Source organism: Neopsephotus bourkii, unplaced genomic scaffold (assembly GCF_033783945.1).
Source record: "Neopsephotus bourkii isolate Nb327-2 ecotype Australia unplaced genomic scaffold, CSIRO-AGI_Nbou_v1 NB_1376, whole genome shotgun sequence".
Taxonomy (NCBI): Eukaryota; Metazoa; Chordata; class Aves; order Psittaciformes; family Psittacidae; genus Neopsephotus; species Neopsephotus bourkii.
In genome coordinates, this window is record NW_026901855.1 from 5772584 (window position 1) to 5797421 (window position 24838).

At 38.5% G+C, this 24838-nt stretch overlaps 2 long non-coding RNA genes across 3 annotated transcripts in view; both read left to right on the forward strand.

The window, feature by feature from the left end:
- The window catches only part of LOC133219899 (uncharacterized), a 155505-nt gene that overhangs the window by 92936 nt on the left and 37731 nt on the right, over nucleotides 1-24838 (forward strand). The gene's annotated exons all lie outside the window — the stretch shown is intronic.
- Nucleotides 13275-14074, forward strand: LOC133219789 (uncharacterized). Its single transcript, XR_009727530.1, has 2 exons — nucleotides 13275-13475; nucleotides 13884-14074. It is a non-coding gene; the product is annotated as an uncharacterized LOC133219789 (long non-coding RNA).

The following is a 24838-nucleotide window of genomic DNA, read 5'->3' on the forward strand; positions in this document are numbered from 1 at the left end:
TTGGCTTTCTGGGCTGCAGGCACTCACTGAAACTGTTCATTTTCTCATCGACCAGCACCCCCAAGTCTTTCTCCACAGGGCTGCTCTGAATCTCTTCTCTGCCTAACCTGTAGCTGTGCCTGGGATTGCTCCAACCCAGGTGTAGGACCTTGCACTTGGCAGGGTTAAACTTCATGAGGTTGGCATCAGACCACCTCACAAGTGTGTCAAGGTCCCTTCGGATGGTATTCCTTCCCTCCAGCGTATCAACTAAACTACACAATCTGGTCTCAACAGCAAACTTGCTGAGGGCGCACTCAATCCCACTGTCCATGTCAGCGACAAAGATGTTGAACATGACTGGTCCTAACACTGATCACCGATGGACACTGCTCGTTACTGGTCTCCAGCTGGACATTGAGCCATTGACCACAACTCTTTGCATGCTGCCATCCAGCCAGTTTTTATCCACTGAGTGGTCCATCTATCAAATTGATGTCTCCAATTTAGAGACAAGGACGTTGTGTGGGACAGTGTTGAGCGCTTTGCACAAATCCAGGTAGATGATGTCAACTGCTCTACCGGTGTCCGTCTGTTCCGTAGCTCCATCATAGAAGGCCACCAAATTGGTCAGGCAGGATTCCCCTTAGCGAAGCCATGCTGGCTGTCACCAAGCACCTTGTTGTTTTTCATGTGCCTTAGCATGCCTTCCAGGAGAATCTGCTCCAAGACTTTGCCAGGTACAGAGGTGAGACTGACTGGTCGAAGCTTTTCTGCAAACCTTAATACTTAATTAATAAGTAATATTACTTTTCAAAATTTTTCTCAGAAATAGATGTCTGTGTCAATAAATATATGTAAGCAACAACTCAGAAAATAAATAAGCCTGACTGCATGCAGGCAAAGGTGTACTGGTTAAGGGAGCAATAGGTATGAGTGAGCTCCCCTCCTAGCATTCATGTGATAAGCCTTTCTGCATTTGAAGTGTTGTCTTGGATCTGCAGCTCTGGAAGCTGCACTTTCCTCACAATAATGCAGTTGCATCTCTGAGATCAAATTTATTGCTTTCACTGAAATAAGCAGATTTTGCTTAGGACACCAAAATCAGGAAGACAGAATTTGTTTGTTTGCTATTCACAGAAATTTTGGTATGGTTCTTTTAGTAGGAAAAAAAATGAACAACTGGTAACTAATACTAGGCTAGATGAAAAACCTGGTATAGACAAGGCTTTTGTAGACATGACCTCTGTTAGCTGACTTCTGAAATTGCAGGTGTCAAATTGCTAGAAGTAGTAAAGCAGTCAGTTGTGGTTGAACTCACATTACTTTTTCTTATTATTTCTTTATCATTAAAACTAGGTTTTTGAAAGAGGGCAAAGACCTCTAGAGGTGAGAGGTTTCACCCCGTCCTTTCTGCCAGCAGCCCAGTCTTCAGTTTGCTGCCCTTACAGCTAGACTGATCCCAGTGTTTGCAAAGTGTGCTATAAAATAATTAGGTGAAATGCTCCTAATCATAAATGCTTCCTGCCCTTTTATGTTGTTTTGTTGCTGAATAATTAAAGAATAAAGAAGTTTTTGATAATAGCACCACTGTTCTGAGGAAATGTATCTTGTATAAGAAGCCCTATTAATGTTGGTCTTCTGACTGATGCCAAGGTTATGGAGCTTCTTGGAAGGCGGGTCCAAGACTTTAGTGGTTATGCTGTTCTCTGTTGGGAAAGTGGAGGCACAGAGCAGCAGGTGACATTTTGGTGTGTAGCACAGATTGGGCTGCTGCCTTCTTCGTTAGCTGTACCTTCAGAATAGCAGCCGCTTTCCCAACTGTAGGGACTTGCCAATTGCAATGAACTTAGTCCCATGACCTCTGACTTTGTGGCTCTCTTCTATAGATCTATATTTTCAAAACACTCTGTCCAATGTAATATCAAGCAGTCGTTTCTGCAGATCCTCAGTTCCTGCAGTTCTATGACTGCTTAAAACCCCAAGCTATCCAAATATAATTACAGCTTTTGGAGCAGGACTCTGGGTCACCCCTATGTAGCAGCAGAGAAATAGACAGCACCTGTAATGGACAGTAAAGTGATTTCTTTACTTTCTCTAGACACAGAAAGAACCATGTGGTGTTCTCTGGCTTTTGCAGAATCAAGTATTTACATAGCCTATGACACTGACTTCCCCATGGTGGTCTCTCTTGAAATGCAAAAAGAAGGAAACAACTGATGTTAAACACGTCAGCCAAAGTCTCAGGCTGCTATGATTGCTTGACTACATTTTTATTTTTTTTCATTGTAGAGTATGTTTCTTTCTGGTCACTTTCTCAGAGCTAGGTGCAGACCACAGGAACAAACACAGCCCAAGGCAGCATTTGAAAAATTCACATGTTCCTTTTAGGTATTCCGACAAATGAGCTTGCAAGAAGGGATATATGAGAAAAAGTTCTTTTTTCCTGGTGGAAAAACTGAAGGTAAATCATGAAAAGAAAATTATGAGTTGTGAACATGAACATTAGCTCTAGAAACCTGATTTTAAGACTTCATTATAACGAGGGAACAGAAATAGACAGTAATCTGTAGACTCAGTGAAAACCAGGCAACTCTTCTAGAGCTTTGTAAACTTCAGTGTTTATAAATAATCTGAAGGCCAAGAATTAGTCCTGAATTCTGCAATGAATAATCCTACACAATAACCAGGCAACTCTTCTAAAGCTCTGTAAACTTCAGTGTTTATAAACAATCTGAAGGACAAGAATTAGTCCTGAATTCTGCAATGAATAATCCTACACAATAGGTACATATGAAAAAATCATCAAGTGTTCCTGGAAAAATTGGGGTAGAAAGAGATCCATGTTTGTTAAATAAATTTCTGTTAGTAATTGATTTCTCATTTCACCTTCCTCAGCATAATGGTCTGCTCTAGCTCTTCTCGTCTATAAGTGTCCCTCTTGCACTCTTCCAGAAAGTCCTTTCTCAGCAGGAAATTCAGCAAAACCTCTGCACCAGCACTGCAAGTAGTGTTTGTAAGGAAAAGGATAAAAAATAGCTTGCCCAGTTGAAGCCATCTGGGGAATATAGGTAGTCTGACTATAGTTTTCCAACCTGGAAATTTGCCAGTGTGCTGCTTCTTTCTTCTCTTTTCTGGCAACATGATAAATGAAGATGGAAAAGAGCAGAGAAAACATAAAGCAAATAAAAATGTAGGATATTGTAATACACAGTAAAGCAGTTGCACATAGGTCTGATATCACTATTTTGCTGTGCTTTATTCCACCTGCAGATGAATTCGAGCATCAAGAGATGAATATTGTCATTTTATCTATGTGTACCTCAACTAGCTGAAATAAGCCACAAGTTAAACAGGCAGAGAGTGTCTGAATGTTAGGCAGAACATTCTGACCTGTCTGAAATCATGCAAGTTTGGGTGGAAGGGTTGAAATAACCACCTCCTTGCATTGCTGTTCTGGATGGCCTGTTCTGCAGGCAGTACTAAGAAAGAGAAAAAGGATGCTGAGTAAACAGCAAGCTGATAGTGAATAGAAAGCAGTGGTAGGTCTTGACCACCTGACTGCGGAAGGGGTCTTGGACATAGTGTGCTATTTTTGTAATCAGGAGTGATCTCATCAGAAGAACTTAATGGGCCGGAGACTGCAGGCATGGATTTTCATTCTACAGCTTTGCTGATGTGATGTATAGGAATTCTATTAACATTGTATTGACATTATTAGAAAATCAGACAGCTTAACCAAGAGAATAAGCAACTTGACTCCTTGTTGTTTTCCTGTAGCACTGTACCATACTGAAATTTTTAGAATGTCTATGCTAAACCACTTATTTTGTGTAGGAGAAGGAAGTTTCTTGGCATGCTCTGTGTAGTTTGGAATTTAAATTTAATAGGAAGATGGAAAATTTTATAACTATAAATGGGTCCAAGAAAAGACCACTTGAAGCAATTTAGGAGAAGCAGGTATTGGTAACTTCATAGGGTACCATATCTACAGCTTAAGAAGTCTGGACTATTGCTAGCCGCAATATGCAAGCCTTTCATGAAATCACATACAACATATGGCATTGGCTCTCTAAACGACAAACTTACCATTTAGCATGTATTTTCTATATAACTTTTATTTCTATCCAAATTTAGAGGCTTATGTTATCATAGGTCCTACTCTTCTTGAATTTTGTAGTCACAGATAGAGAGATAATTCCTGCCATGGACTGATTGCAGTCTGAATCATTGAAACATCTACACTGATAAAAAAGGAAAGTGGTGAAGAATAGTCTCAGCATACAAATTTCTTGTATACTTTGTGACTGATTCAGTAGCAATCATGACTATTTTTTAACTACAGGGCATATCAGTTATGAGTAGGACGTCATGAGTGAAGTAGAGAAAAAAAATAGAAGGAAGGGAAGAAATGTGTTGGAAATGTGACACTCCAGGGCAGCCTTGGTTGCAGTGATCATGAGATGGTCAAATTTGAGATCCTCAGGACAGTGAGAAGAGCGTACAGCAAGCTCACTGCCCTGGACTTCAAGAGAGCAGAGTTTGGCTCTTCAGGAACCTGCTTAGTAAGGTTCCATGGGATATAGCCTAGGGCAGGGGGGGCCCAAGGCTGTTGATTGATCTTCAAGGATCACCTGCTACAAGCTCAGGAGTGTTGCATCCCAACTAGAAAGAAGTACAGCAGGAGGGCCAGGAGACCGCCTCGGATGGATAAAGAGCTCCTGAGGAAAATTCAGATGAAAAAAGAGGCTTACAAAAGTGGAAGCAAGGACAGGTGGCCTGGGAAGAGTACAGGGATGTTGTCCGGGAAGCTAGGGACCAGGTTAGGAAAGCTAAAGCCCACTTAGAATTAAACTTGGCTAGGAATGGTAAGGATAACAGGAAGGGATTCTATAGGTGCATAGCAAATAAAAAACAGACTAGGGACAATGTAGGCTCCCTCCGGAAACTATCAGGAGAACTAGCTACCCTGGATTTGGAGAAGTCTAAGGTTCTGAATGACATCTTTGCCTTTCTTCACTGGCAAAAGGTCTGACCACACCACCCAAATCTTGGAAGGCAGACGTGGGGACTGTGAGAATGAAGACCTTGGGCCCACTGTAGGAGAGGATCTGGTTCAAGACCATCTTAAGAACCTGAACATGCACAAGTCCATGGGACCTGATGAAATCTATCTGCAGGACCTGAAGCAGCTGGCAAATGAAGTTGCTAAGCCACTGGCCATCATATTTGAAAAATCATGGCAGTCAGGTGAAGTTCCCGATGACTAGAAAAAGAGAAATATAACACCCATTTTCAAGAAGGGGAAAATGGAAGACCTGGGGAATGACAGACCAGTCAGTCTCACCTCTGTACCTGGCAAAGTCTTCGAGCAGATTCTCCTGGAAGGCAAGCTAAGGCACATTAAAAACCAACAAGGTGCTTAGTGACAGCCAGCATGGCTTCGCTAAGGGGAATCCTGCCTGACCAATTTGGTGGCCTTCTATGATGGAGCTACGGAACAGACGGACACCGGTAGAGCAGTTGACATCATCTACCTGGATTTGTGCAAAGCGTTCGACACTGTCGCACACGACATCCTTGTCTCTAAATTGGAGACATCAGTTTGATAGATGGACCACTCAGTGGATAAAAACTGGCTGGATGGCAGCATGCAAAGAGTTGTGGTCAATAGCTCAATGTCCAGCTGGAGACCAGTAACGAGTGGTGTTCCTCAGTGATCAGTGTTAGGACCAGTCATGTTCAACATCTTTGTTGCTGACGTGGACAGTGGGATTGAGTGCGCCCTCAGCAGGTTTGCTGTTGAGGCTAAGCTGTGTGGTTCGGTTGATATACTGGAGGGAAGGAATGCCATCCAGAAGGACCTCAACACACTTGTGAGGTGGGCTGATGCCAACCTCATGAAGTTTAACCATGACAAGTGCAAGGAGCTGTGAATGCTCCATCCCTGGCAGTGTTCAAGGCCAGGATGGACGAAGCCTTGAGTGAGATGGTTTAGTGTGAGGTGTCCCTGCCCATGGCAGGGGGATTGGAACCAGATGATCTTGAAGTCCTTTCCTACCCTAACTATTCTATGATTCTAAGATGTACAGCATACACTCGTCAGCATGGAATTATGTATACGTGTGTACTTCTGTATGTATTAATGTAGAAACCCATGATGCTACTGTTATTTTTTCTTCTCTGTTACCAATGATCTTGTGCCCTGAAGGCGCTGATTAGTGAAGATTGAATTTAGGTGTGAAGTTGAAATTGTTTCCAAATTCAGGTGAAGTATTTAACGTTATGAAGGCTTCTAAACAAGATTTCTAGCAAAAGTGATAGAGCTTATGAGCACTGTCCTCTCCCTGGATGGGACTAAAGCTGCTTTAATTTGTGGGTGTGGGCGTATCTACATGTTGCACATGGACCTTGGTGCACTGATCATTTTAAACAGGCTGGAAAATCCACATCCTTTGAAACAAAAAATATTTTTGATGCCAAAAGGCATTCATCTTAGTGGAGCCTCCTTGTGTCTGAACTAGCAAGCCCAGACTGGCAGCAAATCCAGTTAACTCAAAGACAGCTTCACATTGATGTAGCTGTTTTCAGGCCAAGAAGTTGCGCAGATGTTACTCAGTATTGCTCTTTTGTGTAGGAACCTCCTTTAAAGGTACAGATTGTTCTGGATTTCCTGCTCAGGTGCTGAGAATTATGTTACATTATGTATGAAAGACAGAAAAGCAACAATACAAAATGTCTGACTTGCACTGCTTAATTGTATTTGTACCTCATCCTCTTTTTCCTATTTTAACAGTTTCAATTTAATCACAACGTTTCAGCACAGTATTTAGACTTCTCAAGATGAGTTGTCACTGATACCCTCTTTTCTTATGGAGGGAGTTGTTGCTTTTTGCATAGCTTAGCTTCTTTTTAGTGCCAGAGAACATTTATCAGCAATTTCTTTCATAATAAGTTGCCTTGGTGGCTTTTGCCCACAGTTGTCACTCCTGCCTTTTTATTACAAGAGCTACTGATTGGCATATTTATGCTTTTACCTTATGGATTCATTGATGATAATATCAGTTACTCAGGCAGGATGACAGTTCAGACTTAGACTCACTTTTTTGGCAGCTTCTGCTGCTAGCCTTCATCAAAGTGATAGCTCCCGACCTTTGTTAAATGCCCACTGATCTGGATCCCAAAAGACAGCTTTCAGGTTCTAGACCCCAAAACCTTAAGCATCAAGCCATTGGAAAACTTTGTGTGTGAGCAGTATGTTGGGAAACCTTCTTCTAGCAAGGCAAGGGAGCCACAATTTAAAGCCAAGCATAGTTGTTAGACGAAACTGCGCTGCCTTCCTGCCGTGGTTTAAGCCCAGACAGTAACTCAGAACCATGCAGCCACTTGCTCACTCCCGCCTTCTTCCTCCCCCTTCTCCCACAGGGATGGGGAGGAGAACCAAAAGCATGTAACTCCCATGGGCTGAGATAAGAACAGTCCAGTAACTAAAGTATAACACAAAACCACTACTGCTACCACCAATAATAATAATGATAAGGGAGGTAAGAAGAGAAGAGAATACAACCGCTCACCACCCTACAACCGATACCCAGCCCAGCCAGAGCAGATCTCTAGACCTTCTGGGTAACTCCTCCAGTTTATGAACTGGGCGTGATGTGCTGTGGTATGGAATACCCCTTTGGTTAGTTTGGGTCAGGTGTCCTGTCTCTGCTTCCTCCTGGCTTCTCCTCCTCCCTGGCAGACTCAGAAAGTCCTTGGTCAGAGTAAACATTACTGAGCAACAACTAAAAACATCGGTGTTATCAGCACTGTGCCCAGGCTGAAAGTCAAAAACACAGCACTGCACCAGCTACTAGGAAGGAGAAAAAATAACTGCTACTGCTGAACCCAGGACACCTCCTTTAACAAAAATGTTAGCTGGCATTAGATTTTTCATCCATGAATTTATTGCTGATTTCTTATTTGTCAAGTTAGAAACAAACATTTAGGTCATGAGATATGTTTACCTGCCAATAATAAAACCAGAAAAAAAACAAATAATACCTTTAAGTGTCATTAAATTTGTATGGTCCAGTTTACACTAGGCAATTAATTAGCTTCAAACCACAACAACTTTCTCAATTGATTCTGAAAAATAACTTAAACAGCACTTCTAAAAAGACACTTTTCAGACTATAAGTAACCTTTATACGCACATAATGTTTGGCTGACTCTTTCTTCCCCATTCTTCTACTATACTTGAAAGCTTGACTACAGCAAAGAAATTAATTATCACTAATCCATAAAAGATGTTTACATTAGCATATAAGTATATTGCATTCAATACAGGTGCATGTAGTATATTGACATATACCCAAGTGAGCTGTGGATGTGAATGCTACGTATTTATATAAAGGTATCACTTAATATAATTGTGATTAAATTTATAACATTATATAATACATGAAAAGGACTGCTTCTAGCAGTGCCAGTTTTTAAATGATAGACCAACTGACAGAGCCCAGAAGGCACTGGAGTAGAGGTCTAGGAACAAGAAGGTATTAGCTGTGTGTAGCTGAGGAAAAAAGACCAAGGGAGAATATGATAAAGTTTCATATATTTGAGAAGTACCTAACAAGATGCTACAAAGAAGGGCATATCACATCTATTGTGAAAGTGAGGGTTACTGGTTAACTAAAACCTTTCTAACTGTAAGGTTTCTGTTATGAAACAGAATAGATTGCTTAATGAGGTTGTATAATCAAATCTTGGATATAGTTATGAAAAGTTTAAACAAGATTGTGTTGACAATGGTTTGGTGATAGTTGATCCCTTCTTAGGCCAAAGAGACAAAATATTCTCTCAATTCTCCTCACTCCCTTTGCACACTGTTCTATTTTGAATAATTTTCTGATTTTTTTGGTAGACTGATTTAAATGACCTACAGTCATGAAGGTACAGATTTGACTGGTTTGTACGTGAAATTTTGTTTGTTGCTCATTAAAACACATAGATCACTACAAATTTTACTGTGGATGCACCACAGTAGAATCACAGAATGGTTTGTATTGGAAAAGACCACTAAAGGCCATCTAGCCCAACCCCCCTGCAATGAGCAGGGACATCTTCAAACAGATCAGGTTGCTCAGAGCCCTGTCCAAACTGATCTTGAGTGTTTCCAGGGATGGGTCATCTACCACTTTTTGGGCAAGCTGTTCCAGTGTTTCACCACCCTCATCATAAAATATTTCTCCCTTGTATCTAGTCTAATTCTCCCTTTTTTAAGTTTAAAACCATTGCACTTTGTTCAATTGCAAAAAAAAGTCTGTCTCCATCTTTTTTTGTAAGTCCCCTTTAAGTACTGAAAGGCCACAATAAGGTCTTTCTGTAGACTTCTCCAGACTAAACAATCTGAGATTTCCTATGATGCTGCAATATTTCCACTTACTATGGGGAAAGTGCTGTGATGTACTAGCTACGTTTGCATGATTACAACTGTGCTGACACTGGGAGCAAGGATATTGCCTTTTACTTTAGTAGTGTAGTTAATGTATTTGTGTGCATAGACTTGAAGATTACTTTTGTACTGCCTATGTTATGTAAAGAGGTTATAGTAAAAGTTGGCCTAAGGAAAGATTATGTTTTCCCAATTCAGTGCACAGATGAGAAGAAACATGGTGCCTACCACAGTGGGTTAAAATATAAATTCCATCTTTCAAGCAGCTCAAGGAATTGTTGGTAAGGGTGATATTTTATCTTAGCAGGGAATATAGAAACTATTGGTTGCACAGTTTTTAATAACAAGTGTTGCTTAAAAACATGGTTCTGTTCAGAAATTCTTTTGAAAAGACTCAAGAAAAACATTTAAAAAAAGGCAGATAATGGGTGAAAATAAATTGCTCAAGCAGAACTAACCTTAACTATGGAAAAACCTGTCTCTGTTTAAAAACAAAGACATAAAATTATTGGAAAGAAAAGGGGAATAATACAGCTGCAAAAGAATTTAGTGTAGATTTTGCATTGAGAGCAGTCTTATTAGCAGATAAATTTTAAAATAAAATTTTATTGGCAAACGCATTGGATTACAAATGAAAGCTGATATTAAATTACCAGAAGGTAGAATCTGGCTTGGCTGTATCTGAATTCTCACATACTTAGACTATGAATGGCAAACCAAAAGTCATATGCTTCTGCCTTAACACAGTAAGTGAATATCACAGTACCAATCCCTCCTGTTGAATGTCCATTCAAAATTCCTGCTTTATGGGCCCAAAAATATAGTTAGTTACTTTGTGTTATTCACAGACAACATGGTGTCTCCAAAACATAGGTAGAACTAAATTCTTACTATATTTAGTAAAGATCCTGAGAATTGGAGCCTACAGGCTGCTATGAGTGGAGCCAAGTTGTGACATTCAAAGGAAGAGATGACACAGTGTGATACCTGAGACTATGGTCATTTTTAACTGAGTATTCTGCAGCTAAAGCTTGCAATGAAAAATTGCCATTGATGTTAGTCAGCTGGCAGGATTGAGTCTATGCAAGTCTATGCAGAAGGAAAACCAGATTTTTTATGTTCTGGACTAGATAAAGACAAATATCTTAGTTTAATCTCACTTGGGAAAAAGTGTAGTGGCACAGAAGACTCCAGTCTCTTTGCGCAGGTGGTGAAAACTGTTGCTGTGATATCTCTTTTCACAAATATAACAGCAAGATTAGTTGAGGATGTTACTGAAGGAAGAAGAGACATCATAATGCAAGGCAATGTGGAGATGACACCAAGCTGTGTGGTTTAGTTGATACACTGGAGGGAAGGAATGCCATCCAGAGGGACCTCGACACGCTTGTGAGGTGGGCTGATGCCAACCTCATGAAATTTAACCATGCCAAGTGCAAGGTCCTGAACCTGGGTCGGAGCAATCCCAGACACAGCTACAGGCTGGGCAGAGAAGAGATTCAGAGCAGCCCTGCGGAGAAGGACTTGGGGGCACTGGTTGATGAGAAAATGAACATGAGCTGGCAGTGTGCGCTTGCAGCCCAGAAAGCCAACCATATCCTGGGCTGCATCAAAAGGAGCGTGACCATCAGGTCAAAGGAGGTGATCCTGCCACTCTATTCTGCTCTCGTGAGACCTCACTTGGAGTATTGTGTGCAGTTCTGGTGTCCTTAACATAAAAAGGACATGGGACTGTTGGAACAAGTCCAGAGGAGGGCCACGAGGATGATCAGGGGACTGGAGCACCTCCCATATGAAGATAGGCTGGGAAAGTTGGGGCTGTTCAGCCAGGAGAAGAGAAGGCTGAGTGGAGACTTCATAGCAGCCTTCCAGTATCTGAAGGCGGCCTATAGGGGTGCTGGGGAGGGCCTCTTCATTAGGGACTGTAGTGATAGGACAAGGGGTAATGGGTTAAAACTTAAATGGGGAGTTTAGATTGGGTATAAGGAGGAAATTCTTTCCTGTTAGGGTGGTGAGGCACTGGAACGGATTGCCCAGGGAGGTTGTGAATGCTCCATCCCTGGCAGTGTTCAAGACCAGGTTGGACAGAGCCTTGGGTGTCATGGTTTAAAGCGAGGTGTCTCTGACCATGGCAGGGTGTTGGAACTTGATGATCTTAAGGTCCTTTCCAACCCTAACTGTTCCATGATTCTATTCTATGATTCTATGACTCTATGATTTTAAGCTGATCAGGAAGCTTTATGGTGCATTTTTGAGGACAGTCAGGTAGTAGGCTAAATAGTCTGGAATTGCTATTCCACCCTGCACTGATTATAGAGAGTGCCTGGGTTCCTGATGTGAGTATTTCAGCTTGGAAATTGGAGTGAAAAGGGATGAATCCAAGCCATTATGATCAGCTAGGTAGGATTCAACATGGCACAATTCATTCTTAAACTATTTTGCTAATTATAATGATTTGTTGTAGTTCTTATATAATATAGTAATGGGTTTAGAAAAAAAAGCCCTATTTGGATCATTTAGTCAGTGGTGGAAATGAGATTTAGGAGAATAATTTGAAACAATTTATTGGGGGATTTTTGTCATTTTCTCTGTTCTGAATTATCCATGAACATAACATTGTTCTGGAAGTTGTTAACTATCATGGGGCAGATCTTTGATTTATTCACAGTTACAGGTCTGGTAAGAGCTGACAAATGTCCATGGCAGCTTTCTTCCAGGATCTTTGATAGAGCAATTAAGTTATTTAAATAATGTCATAGAGGAAGGCTCTGTAAGGCACCACCCAAAATAACAAATGTCACATTTTGGTGGTATGGAAAGTTTGACAAGTATTATGGCGAAGGGGTATATTAGTAAGCCATTACCGTACCAGAAATTAAAGGCAAAGAAAAATATGTCCTTGTGGAGGAATAAAAGTGATTTCTGTCTCAATTTACTAGAGAGTAGACTTAGAAGCTGTGAAGAAGAAGACTGTGTGCTCTAAGTTTGGAAGCATAGGAGTGTAATAAAGAAACAGGCATGTCTGTATGAAACAGAACCTTTGACTTGTTTTCTATTTTCTTTTTTTCATGTGAATAGGAATGACCTATCAGAACTTCAAAATACACTGGAACAAGTGGGACATTATTTTGTCAGATGGAATTTTCCAGTAGTTATTATTCCAGCGTCTTTGAAAAGAACTAAATTGCTCAAAGATTTAATTCCTTCCCCTTAATATATTTGGTAAATTATTTGAAAATCTGTTTTCAGAGGTCAGATTATTATTAATCTTTTTTTTTACCAGATTTTTTTGACAGTGATTTTAGTACCTGCTTATTGGTAAAAATACTCCAGATATTTTTATTTTGATTTGTATTCTGTAAGAACTTATCTTCATTTAAAATTCTCTATTTGCACAAAGATTTCTTCAAGTAAACTAATTTCATAGAATATTTACAGGAGGTAAATGCAACAAGGTCATGAAAAGAGTCCAAATAAGTTAACTTAAAAATGAAAACAAAAACAGTAAATGCCTGGCCTTGTTTTCCCTGTGCTGATGAAGTTGCTAAATGAGAACAAAGCTAGTAGTGATCGATACAGTAATTACTAGACCCATCCTGCTCATTGTGATGAACGGCTGTTTATCTACCTTTTCACTGACCTTTGTGTATGGCCCTTTTACCAGTTTCCCATCTGTATGAAAGTACTTCTAATCCAGAGCAATTGAAATTAACCTCTCCTTCAAGATTTCATTGGCCACTGTAACAAATGTTAGTCTTTTATGATCTTGAGAATATATTGCAATACATTTATAACATTTTCCTCATCTGTTAATTTCAGCTAATTTTGATAATTGTCTATTTCTCATATGGTGCTTTGAAAAATGTAAAGAAGTTCTACACACAGCACTGTTTTATTGGGTTGGAACCATTGTGTCTTTGCAATGGCATAACTCAGATGAAGAAATTTACTTAAGGATAGTTTTTTATATGTATAGACTTGTATGGAATTTTATCTGTGAGAATACAACTATTTAAAAAAATAATCAAGATCTATTCTTGAATTAAATGCCATGAAGGTAGGTTTGGATTCAGAGATTAGAATTCCTTTTTTTTTTTTTTTTTTTTATGGATTTAGCAGATTTAGTTAGGCCTTAACATACCTGATAAACAAAACAGGAATTGAAAAATTACCTGGATGTGCCTGTGAAACACAAGAGAAATGCTAGCCTGGGAAATAACCCAATGCTGTATAAGAGTAGTATGAAAAGAAGTAGGAAGGGGTTTACTCTGCTCAGAAAAGACACATGCAGTCTACAGAATATAAACCTTGAGCCCTGATTTCTATCATCATCATCATTACTTAGTTCCTTTTTTTCTATATATTTTTTTATTTGTCAGCTGTCTCTTTGGGCATCTTCATGAGCTATGAAATAATACATTTTTCACTCACACTGGGATAATTGGTCTTACTCCTTTCTTTTCAGTGTTTCTTCAAACAAATGGATGGCAAAAGAAAAAGCATCCATTGTACAAAAGGCTTTTTTGAGGATTCAGTTGATTTTAAAGAACAAGCTATTGTAGTCACTGCAATGTACTTTTGCCAATGAAGAAAATCATCATTCTTGTACCATCATACTAAGGAATAAAATAAAGCTCTTTTTAAGAACTTCTGTGAGCTGGCGAGTTCATCTTCATTTACTATATCACTTTTTTTCACATCTCCCAGCAAAACCATAAGCATCTCCATGAGGTTTTCTCAGTATAATTTGCTTTATTTTTGTTTGTTTTAGAAAGTGGGATATTAGCATAGACATTGTGTCCAGATACTCCTGTTGTCAGGTTTGTGGCTCTGTGTATGACTAGTCATTTTCTAAACATCTCTTCCCACATCTTATGATGAGACGGCTGGTTTTAAAGTGGTCAACATGCTACATGTGTTCAGAATGCATGAAAAGCCTTATCTCTTTAAAAGAACAGCTGTTTTATGACAACTTAAGAAGGTCTTCTGCGTGCAAATGCTATTTCCCTTGCTACAGCCAGGTTCATGTACTGGCTAAAAATTGTGCTTTATTTTTGGTACTGAATCTCAGAATTTGATGCCATCAACCTGTGGGATGTAGGCTGTCCAGTTTTGTTAGGAGCATCTCCCCCATTGCCTAGCTCCCCTAACCAGTGTTCTGTGAAGAAATGTGTCCCTTCACATCTTTCTCTCACTCTAATGTCTGAAGCAGATCCTCCTTTAGACTGGGCCATCTTCAAATGGTAGTAATAACTATTTTTACACTAGGCTGAGCAAAAAGACCAGATCCAATTAGCAGCAAAGTTTGATTGTGAATATGAATTTGACACTAATCTTACAGTTCATTCTTCTTTTATTTCTTCAGCCCCTGTTCATTCTTGAATGCCAGTTATTTTTTATAGTTGTAGGAGCCTCGAATATCCTGTTCCTATAAATGCCATAGAACAGCTTTACCCAATCAGGTTGACAGCAGTCTGTCACTTTTTCTCTTTGAGCTGAAACCCTGAAGGCTAGATTTTGCTCTCATGTTTTGTTCACATCAGCCTTTTTTCCACATAGGAGTTCAAAAATATGCAGAGAAGAAGCCAAAGTTAAAAAGGAACAAAACCAATAATGCATTAAGAAATCTCCCTGCTACATATTGTTAAGGTGACATACCTAATATTTTTATGTAGCCCTGTGCTGCTACATATCCAGAAATCCAAATTTACTTAGACTCAGGATAAGGAAACAGGTAGCTTCCACTTTACTGAACAGGACCTTTGAATCAGTCTTCGAAGCAACTTTAAGTCTGATCTGTTCCCATTTGGCTCCATTCCCAACCTTCAGGATTCACAACACCAGGCTTTAATTTCCAGATTACATGTCACACTGAATGGACTCATAGGTTTATTCTCCTATTTGAGGGGATAGAAAGCATTAGTCACATGTCTGCTCAGCTGGGAAAAAGAAAAAAAAAAGAAAAAGAGAAGAAGGAAGTCTGAAGTTATTAATTGTAAAAGCAATTAATTTCCTAAGCTTGCTACTTTCTTCACCTCCAGATAGCATGCTTGTTTAGATTGGTTTTATTGTCTTAACTGAGAAAGTATGGGCCATCCATGTCTCTCTGTTATGCTATAGGTGGTGGCACCTGATTTTCTTCATTGTCTCTTATATTACAGTGAATGGTTAATCCTGCCAAGCTCAACTGAAATCCTTGCTCAATGGCTTCTCAGCTTCAGCATTTTGTGGAGCAATAATTAATATTTGTTGGGGGAAGCAGGTGGGGAATTGTAGAGTTCTTCATGTGAGCTTTTATTAGCATCATCACTCACACATTGTAATGAAGCAAAAGTGATTCTTCTTGGAAATTGTTCCCAGTGTGATCACAATTATTAAATACCATCATTGCTTATAATAATTAAACTTTTATTATCTAGGTTCCAACCCTGTCAATTTGGTCTCCCCTGAGAGCCTGTTGTTTCTTAGCAAAAAGCTGTGAGGGGATGTGATGTGAATAATGCCATTTTCAAATATACATTGTGATGAAGAAACAGCAGGGCTACTAATTGGAAGTGATGAATTTCCTAGTGATGGACAGGCAGAGGAGACACTGATGGCTTGAAAGATACACTGAAAGTTGGTCCCTTTGTGATATGGATATCTTCATTCAAGCAGTGCTGAGCATAATGAGATGGGCCATCTTAAATGAACTCATGCACTAAGTTTAACTAAGCAGAATAATTTGGACCTCAATCAAGGACAGGTGAAGGAAGTCCCTGGAACCTGGAGGGTAAAGTTTTGAAGGAATCAGAGACAAAGCATTTGGGATACTAACTCAATAAGAATCTATGGTTAGCTTTTGCTTAGACTACTAAAAACAGTAAGTGAAAACTGTTGCTTGCCATATTCAGGTAATGATCTTTTACAGATCCCGAAGATGAGATCAGCAATGTTTTCTGCCATCAAAATAAACTGTATGGACTTAGCAGAGGAATCTGGTTTAAGAGGTAACAGGCAGTTAGGTCACTAACTCAGCATTTCTGGCTACACTTTAGAATATTTGATAGAGCTGTTAGAAGTCCTGAGAAATGTGTAGACAGCATCTCTGTAGAAGAACACGGAAGTGCACTGTCAAGTCTATGGAAAATGTGCAGTGTTTGCTTACATGACAATAAAATCTAGGTACACTGAAACCAGGAACTGACTCATGATCTTGATTTCAGTCTCTCACTTTAACATTGTCAAATTAGAACAATAGAGAAAGTCTTCCAGGCAAAATCATCAGTGTTTTCTTTTTGTAACATGGAAATAAAACAGCAGTTTCTAAAATATGACATAATGAGGTTAATGATAGCACTGAAATGGACACATTAAAATAATATTGAACATGTGTCAGGATAGATTAGCAAACTCTTCTGTTTCTGTTCTATGTGCCAAAATATAATGCTAAACTCATAACTATCTAGTAATTTGTTTGTTGGAGAGAAAATCAAGCACAAATTTCCTCAGTTATCGCTGCTACGCTGCAAAGTATAAATACCAGCCAACATTGTTAAAGGAGGATCATAAGTATACTCCTTTTCTTATTATTACTCATTATTTGCACTCCTGTAAAATTCATGCTCTCAGTTCCACTGCCTGGCCTTGTACAGACCTATCTGAAGATATAACCCTTGCCTCAAAGCAGCTAAAGAACCTACACCTTGCTTCTTCATTTTATATAATTGAATTTGTTAATTTCAGTGGAATTCCATGCAAAGCTCTGTTTGCAGGGCAAAAGCTGAAGAATCAGGACTTGAGGAAAAGACATGATGAACGGATATGAAAAGCAATGAGAGGGAAAAGAGCCAGTAATGAAAGTAATAGAGTTCTATGTTTGCCTAACACAGCTATGTTAGCTATGAAGTGGGATAATTTAGGTTCTGCTGGAGTACAAAAGATCGCAACCACAGAATACTCAAAGATAATATCTTTCACATCTTCTATTTTCCTCTTAGGAGTTTTCATACAGTTCTCTCCTACATATTTAGGATCATTAAAGTCAAGCACTTCTCTCTAAAGGCTTGTTGAGTTGTTCTGATGGGAAAAAAAAAAAAGAAAAAGGCACCTCTAGAGTATTGATCTGACCTCAGACTTGGTGTGAAAGAGCACTGACGTGTATCTCACATCGAAAATGATCAAGGTGATGTGAGGCAGGTTCACATACAAGGTTTTCACATTTCATTAGATGTGAGTGGAGAGGGGTAACCTACTTAGGTTTTAGGAATTGGGGACAAAAAGCAGGTAGTGATATTTCTAGCACCATTTATTTGGTCATTGAACTGGTTTTGAGTGTCAGCAGTTTAGTTTTCATTTACATTCTTTCATATTCTGATCACTTACACCTACATAAGAAAAGAAACACCTCTTTATTTCAAGAACTTCCATTTTCCAAAAGAGAGAGAATAGATCCTGAATCTGAGTAAAGCCTGGATTTGCAGGTTTTTAGGGCAAGAACACCCAAGAATAAAACCTCATTTGGCTTCTGTAACATCCTGTGTGATGAGCTTTTCTCTATTCACTGTGACTTCATACACATCTCAAAGAAAGACAAAAACCAGTTCAGGTCCCTGATAGTGCAGTTCTATGTTTTTACTTTGGTGGTTTAGTTTACCCTATTTTGTCTTGTTTAATTTGAAATCAGTACTTTCTTGGAAATTGTTCCCTAACAGAATTTTTGGTAGCTTTAGCTTGATACCTAAATAGACTTAATTTTTCACCTCTCAACAGATTTGATGAAGGACATGAGCAGTGCATTTACCCTATAAAGGCACCCTATCCCAAATTAGGTACCCTATCCCAAATTTGTGCCTACAATGCTCTATCTCCCCTAAAAAGTACTTACATGTTGTGAATACTGCAAATCGTGGTTTAAAACTCCTTTGTCACTTGAAAGTCTTGTTTCTTCAATTTGACGAACAAAACAGCCTGTGATACAGTTATATACCTAGGCCTAACTGGGACTGAGAAATGAGCCACTGTTTTATGCTTTATCTAGATTTCAAAACTTTTCTATTTGGGGAATAAGGGTCACAGGTGTCTCTTTGTGCTGATCTCTGTGACTCCCCACACAATTAAAATAAGTGTCAGATGTAGCCCAGAGCCCTTCCAGAGCACTGTTAGTCCCTGCAGCAAGCACGTCTGACATCTCTCACCATCAGGTTCAATCTACTTTGGATATGTACACACTTCGTCTTTACTACTGATTTCATGTCAAACCAATAATTAAGCATTTTAGCTAAATAACTAAGCATGTTAGGTGGGATAAAGTTCTACATCTTGGATTCTGGGTGCAGACACTTTCCTAAAGTTCAGAAAAATCATTTAGTAAGGGCAAGAAGGGCAAAATGATGTGTTCTGTGGTATAGTAAATTCAGATTACTTTTTAGTCAGGATGATGGGTATTTTGAATTCTTACCTCAGGTATCTATCTCTTCCTTTCTGCTGTGCAGATCTTACTTAAATAGTGATACACAGGACCCTTATTAAAGCCAATACCATCTTGCAACTCACCTCCATTACCTATCGTTTTCAAACAGGGTATGTCCATATTCAGTGAGCCCAAAGGTCACATAAAACATCAGAACTAATTTCTTTTTTCTTTAGCTTACTAGCTAAAAAAGAGAGAATGGATAGCTGCAGAAAACAAGTCTTTATAATTCAGGTTACTGAATTTAATTCAGCTTAGAGCTGGTCATATGGAACATTAAATTCAGTTGTTTGTGTATCTGACTGTAATGCTGCTAAAATACTTCCTTCACCACCATTACTACAGTGACTTAAAAATCTCCTCAACTGGTCCCAAATCATCTTTGTTTTGAGATAGTTTCTACAGGAAAAGCCATAATCAGAAGGCACAGCAATAGAATTTTTCTCTCTTTCTGTAAGGATTTCATGTGTGAAGTATATGCTTTAAAGGAGCTTGGACCACGTAGGAGCTATGTTCTCCATTGTGTATCAATAAAGAATCTCCACAGTACTGTCAGTAGAGCTGTTTTCATCAACACAAGTGTCTGCTTAGAAAGAAAATTACTTTTAAATGAGAAGTGGTGGGAAGACAAGAAGAAAATTTGTCTCCAGTTTCTTCCCCAAAAGGCAAATTATACTGTAAGACTATGGCAGTTTAAGCCTGATTCTTGCAGCACTAAGGGGAGGGGGGGGGAGGGAGGGGAAGAATTCCCCAAGACCATTAAATGACTTTTTAAGTGATCAAAGAGGCAGCATTTAGCTTCATTCTTTGCTCATGGTGAAAGAAATCTGTTCAAGTCTGATTTCATGTAGCTATATGGTGAAACACTAAAATAAATGCATTTAATTACTTTGTTATTAAAATTTTACTTTTATATAGTAAAAAAGAAAGAAACAAACCCACAGATTTGAATAGTTAACAGAAAGAAACTCAAGTTAACCTCCAGAGGTGCTTTTTCAGAGCTCAGGCTAAGTCTTTGTAGTAAACAAACAGCAGGAAGAGACTAAGAGTAGAAAAACATGTGCAGCTTTATTCCTAGATATAGGAAACTTATTGAAAAACACAGAAGCATTTTAAGTTAATTAAAATCATTAATAACATAATTAATGTTATTTTGAACGTGTCTATCCCTAAACATTAATTATCTTGTAGCCACTGGAACAACATAATGATAGCATCATTCTGACTGATTAGCGTAATGTTGTATTCCTTTGCTAGAATTTAAATGTTACCAAATGAAGATAAATGGAGTACCAGACTATATATTTACTCAACAAAAGCAAGTCTGTGTTACATGGTTTCAGAGGTCCTGAGAACAAAATCTTGTGGTGAAGAAGTTTAATTACTGGCCCTGTGCTTATTAATTCAGTCTGGCGAATGGCCCATGTTATGTGATAAAGGGAATTGAAACAGTAACAGAAAGAAATAATGACTTAGGGCTGACTACCTTTTATAGTCCTAAGATACTTTAAAGTCCTTGATAGAAGATAAGGAAAAAGGAATCCTCAAAACATATTAGTACTACGGTTTTCTAAGTATGATGGAACTTCCTTTTCTAAACTTCTCCTCTACCCTGGAAAAGCAGTAAATTTGTGTTATAAAGTTGCATGTCTTTAGCGATTAGTTTCCCTCATGGAATGTCTCAGAACTAAAATAAGTCCCACACTCATAGTTCCTGAGCATTTTTAACTGCAGTAAAGGTCTCTTCCTTGAAATATGATAGCCAATCTACCAAGCTTTAAAATTACTCTCCCAGGATCCAACATGCTTGTCCAGGACAGTGCAGGATACCAGAAGGGCATCACCTTTGTTCCTGGCCTTAATTTGCAGGTGAACTCAATTATGGAAAATACCTCAGGTTTATGTATACCAAACTCTCTGGCAGTCACCCTCATTATCTGTAACTTCTGTTGCAGATGGGAGACTAAAGCCTACCTTCACTTTATATTGCTAAAGTGGGTCATTCTTGAAAGAATTCAAAATGGTCATGAGTTGCTGTCCCTTTAAAATACTAAACTGATCTCTGTAAACCAGAGGTAAAGAAAACAGCTTCTTTTTTAATCATTTTGCAAGTGAAGGAGACAGGTGTTCATGTTGGGGCTTGCGACTGACAACTGCAGAATGTGGTAAGTGTTGATGATGTAATTATTCTAACAGGGTCTTTTTGTAGAACCTGAGAACTTGTGCTTACTTAGGTTCTCCAGAAATATTTGCTTCACCTAGAGATTCAGGTCCTCCTAATTCCTGTATTCAGCCTGTTTTGTATAACTGCTGAAACCAGGGGGTGGTGAAGGTCTTAAGTTTACCATTTCTGTGAGGACCTGTAAGGTTTGGTTCATATCAGTTATCTTAGAAATGGGGAAACCAGCAGAGTTTTCACAAATTGTGATAAACACAAATGGCATTAAGCAGTCAAAAGCCTGAATGCATTTGCCTTGAAGTAAGACAAAACTCCCAGCACTCAGTGCATTCACAGGAGTCTGTGACATAGCATTTTATAGTGTGTATAGAACTTGAGTTTATAAGTAGGTGTTTGTAGGTATGTAAGTAAACAAAGCACAGTTGGAACTAGTGTAAGTAAGATGTGTTGCTGTGAGAACTGTGGGATTTATTACCCTTTTTCTCCATATATGTCTATCTAACAGTTATTTATCAAGTTGTTTGGAAATTTAAATCTTCTTTATGGCCTTACACTTTAATTTGTATTGCGTTAATTCCTAGTGGTTAATGTGGTTGGTTTTTTTTGCCATTTCCTCCTTGGGTTTTTCGTGTTTTCTCTCATCCATGTGGCAGCAGCAGTAACTTGCAAAGTGACAAAAAAACTATTGCTCTAGAGCTTTATCTATGACTCATGAGAAATATGTATATCACTCAGATGTTTTCTACCTTTCGTAACTTATGTACTCCCTCCTCTCCATGGGATGCATTTAGGATCCCATTGGAAGCAATTAGATATGAAATATCAACATATATTTATTAAACAGGCACTGTTTTTATTGTTCCCTGTAGTGTGATTTAGAAACACTACAAACTCAATACTTGATGTAATGTATATCCTCTCATTGTTCAAACAAAAAGAAAATAAACACACACAGCAGGTACAGATTGTATATTGCTGCTGAGATCCTCTGTCAGTGGCAAGCTAATGAGAGAGAATGTGATAGTGGCAAGCTAATGAGAGAGAATGGGAAGTATTGCCTTTTGATGGGGCTGGAGTTTCACATGAAATGGATTCTTGGAGGAGGTTTTTTTTTGTGTGTCTTTTGTTTGTTTGTTTGTTTGGGGTTTTTTTAACTCCAGATATCTTTCAGGAGAATTGTACAGACATGATCATCTAAGCAATTTCCATGTGGATAATTTCCACCCTGTATATCAAGCTGCCTGGTTTCACTATAACCTCTCTGCCAAACATCAGCCCAGCCCATCAGTCATAGCTTCTAGGATAATGAACACAGACTGGAACTGATAATTTAGATGCAGATGGGGGAAAATTTGATTCTTTCCTGTGCATTCGCAAAGTGGCACAAACCTTTTCTTGACACTGTGGGCAAGGCAATTGCAAAGATGCTCAGATATAAATGGAGAGAAATCAACACTGAAACATATTTTGGCATAATCAACATTAGCAACTACACCTATTCCTTAATAATGTGATTGACTAGAGAGTAGGTGAATCTTATTGAAAATACATAAATATATATATGTGTATTTCTATATCTATGTTTAGAGAATCAGAAGTCACTGTGATGGGAACATTTGAAAGATTGGCAAGTCAGGTCAGTTTTAAACTTTAAGACTAAAATTTACTAAATTTTCTCAATAATAGCACATTTTGTGCTAATAGTTAAATCTCACACAATACTATACATTTTTATTCACAGTGTCAAACAAAACTACACAATCACAATGTATACAAAACTGTTAACTCTTACCTTCTAAATGAACAGTACGTACCCAGGTGCCATGGGGCTGACACTGTACAGTTGGCATTGCTGGCTATGGACCTTGGTGGCTTCTAGTTGTAGAGGAAGGTGACCAGCTCAGCGTGAGAGCTCATCTATGAAATCAGTAAAATCTGAAGTGGAATTTCCTTCTTTCATCTTTTTCCTTCCCTCAATTTTTAATGCTCTTGTACCTCATAAATAAGGTGTTCTCCTCCTCTCTTGCTTCTGCTTGTATTGTTTGCTTTTGTCCTTTTGTGTTGTGTATTTAACACTTTCGTATTCTGGAAGATGTTTTGCTTATTTGCAGTCACCCTGTCCAGCATCTTTTTGTTACTTGGATGGTACCTAGTACAAGGAAACCCATCCTTGTCCCTTTGGTAATCACATTGCTCACATACTTAATAAAAATCTTATACATTGTGTCTGATATTGCCATTACAATGAATACATGCAGATTATTGATAGTTACACTATTCTGTTCTTTCATATTTGTGTTAAAGGCAAGTTGATATTAATTATATTATGTTTAATACATTTTTAATTCATAGGTTTCATATATCTCTGCTTTGGCTACAGTCTGACATTCATTTATTTTGTACTAGTATAACTCTGATGAGTCTGGTTATGTGTGATTTTTTTCTTTTACTTCTTTCTCACCCCATGGTTCATAACTTTTGTTTTTAGCTATAGAATTAAACCATGCTCTTATTTTGAAAATATCCTGGTTTTCACTGATTGATTTCCTACCACTAGATTTGCCTGTTGCGGAGACGTGTTTAAACTATTTCCAGTTGTTCATCCGTACAGAAGTTGCAGCAGAAACTAAAGCTGCTTGTTGGCTAAATATACTCTTATGCATTCAAATCTCTCAAAGTTGCTGCAGCTTTCATTGGCTTATGTGTGATCAGATGCTAAATACATTATCAAATTTTTACAGGACTAACCTTACTGTAAAAGGGAACACACTGCCAGGACTATATTTCAGCAGCATGAAGAATGGGATTTAGTTTTCTCAAATGCTAGCTAAATACAGTGGGGCTTTACAGGCTTTGTTGCCAAGTGTAAAAATATTTTCACTTGGTAGGCATGCTGTATAATTTATCAATAAATATTAGGAATACAAGATTATCTTTTAGATTGGTTGAGAGCTCCAAAAGAGTGGGATCCAAAAGAGATCTCTCTGGAGCAGTTGTTGCTCAACACATACTTAAATGATATTAAGAAGCTGGTAACTACTGAGGTGACAGTATCTGCTGACAATATAAATTATTCAAGAATTAATATCCAGGGTAGAAAAGATATGGCTGTTAAGAAAGGTAGATGTATCTTAGCTACTGTAAAAAAGACAATAAATAGCAAATTAAAATCAATGTAGGAATACAAAGTGATGTAATAAGGAAGAAAAAACCTTACTTAACTTTTCAAGTGTTAACCACTATCACCCAGAAATGGGGTCTTGGAGTTTTAACTGATAGCTCTCCAGAAATGTCAGCTCATCCTGTTCAAAAAGCAATCAGAGTTTAAGGAGCTATTAGGAAAGAAATAGAGGAAAACAAAACAAAGAACATAATTATGCTGTTGAATAGCCCTGTGGTACATCTGAATCTTAAATACCTTATAAGAATTTCTGGTATTCCCTTCTACACGTTGAAAAGAAGGGTACAATTGGGAAAAGCAGAGAGAATTAAAGGTTACATTGAGAGAATGAGGGGAGAATTAAAGGTATATAACAACCCCTCTGGTAGGAAATAACTAAATGTACAAACATTCACAGCCTTAAAAAACACTATTATACAGATCATTTTCTTAATCTTTGACAACAATTTCCAAAATCTGACTTTTAATAGCTAGATGGGCATTTCCTTCCTTGCTGTTTATCCTCTTTGCACCTCTTTGACAGGATGCTGTGTTTTCTGTAGAAGAAAATAGACACACTGCATCTGAATAACTGCATCAAAGGGCTAGAAAAAAATGCAGGGTGGGGTC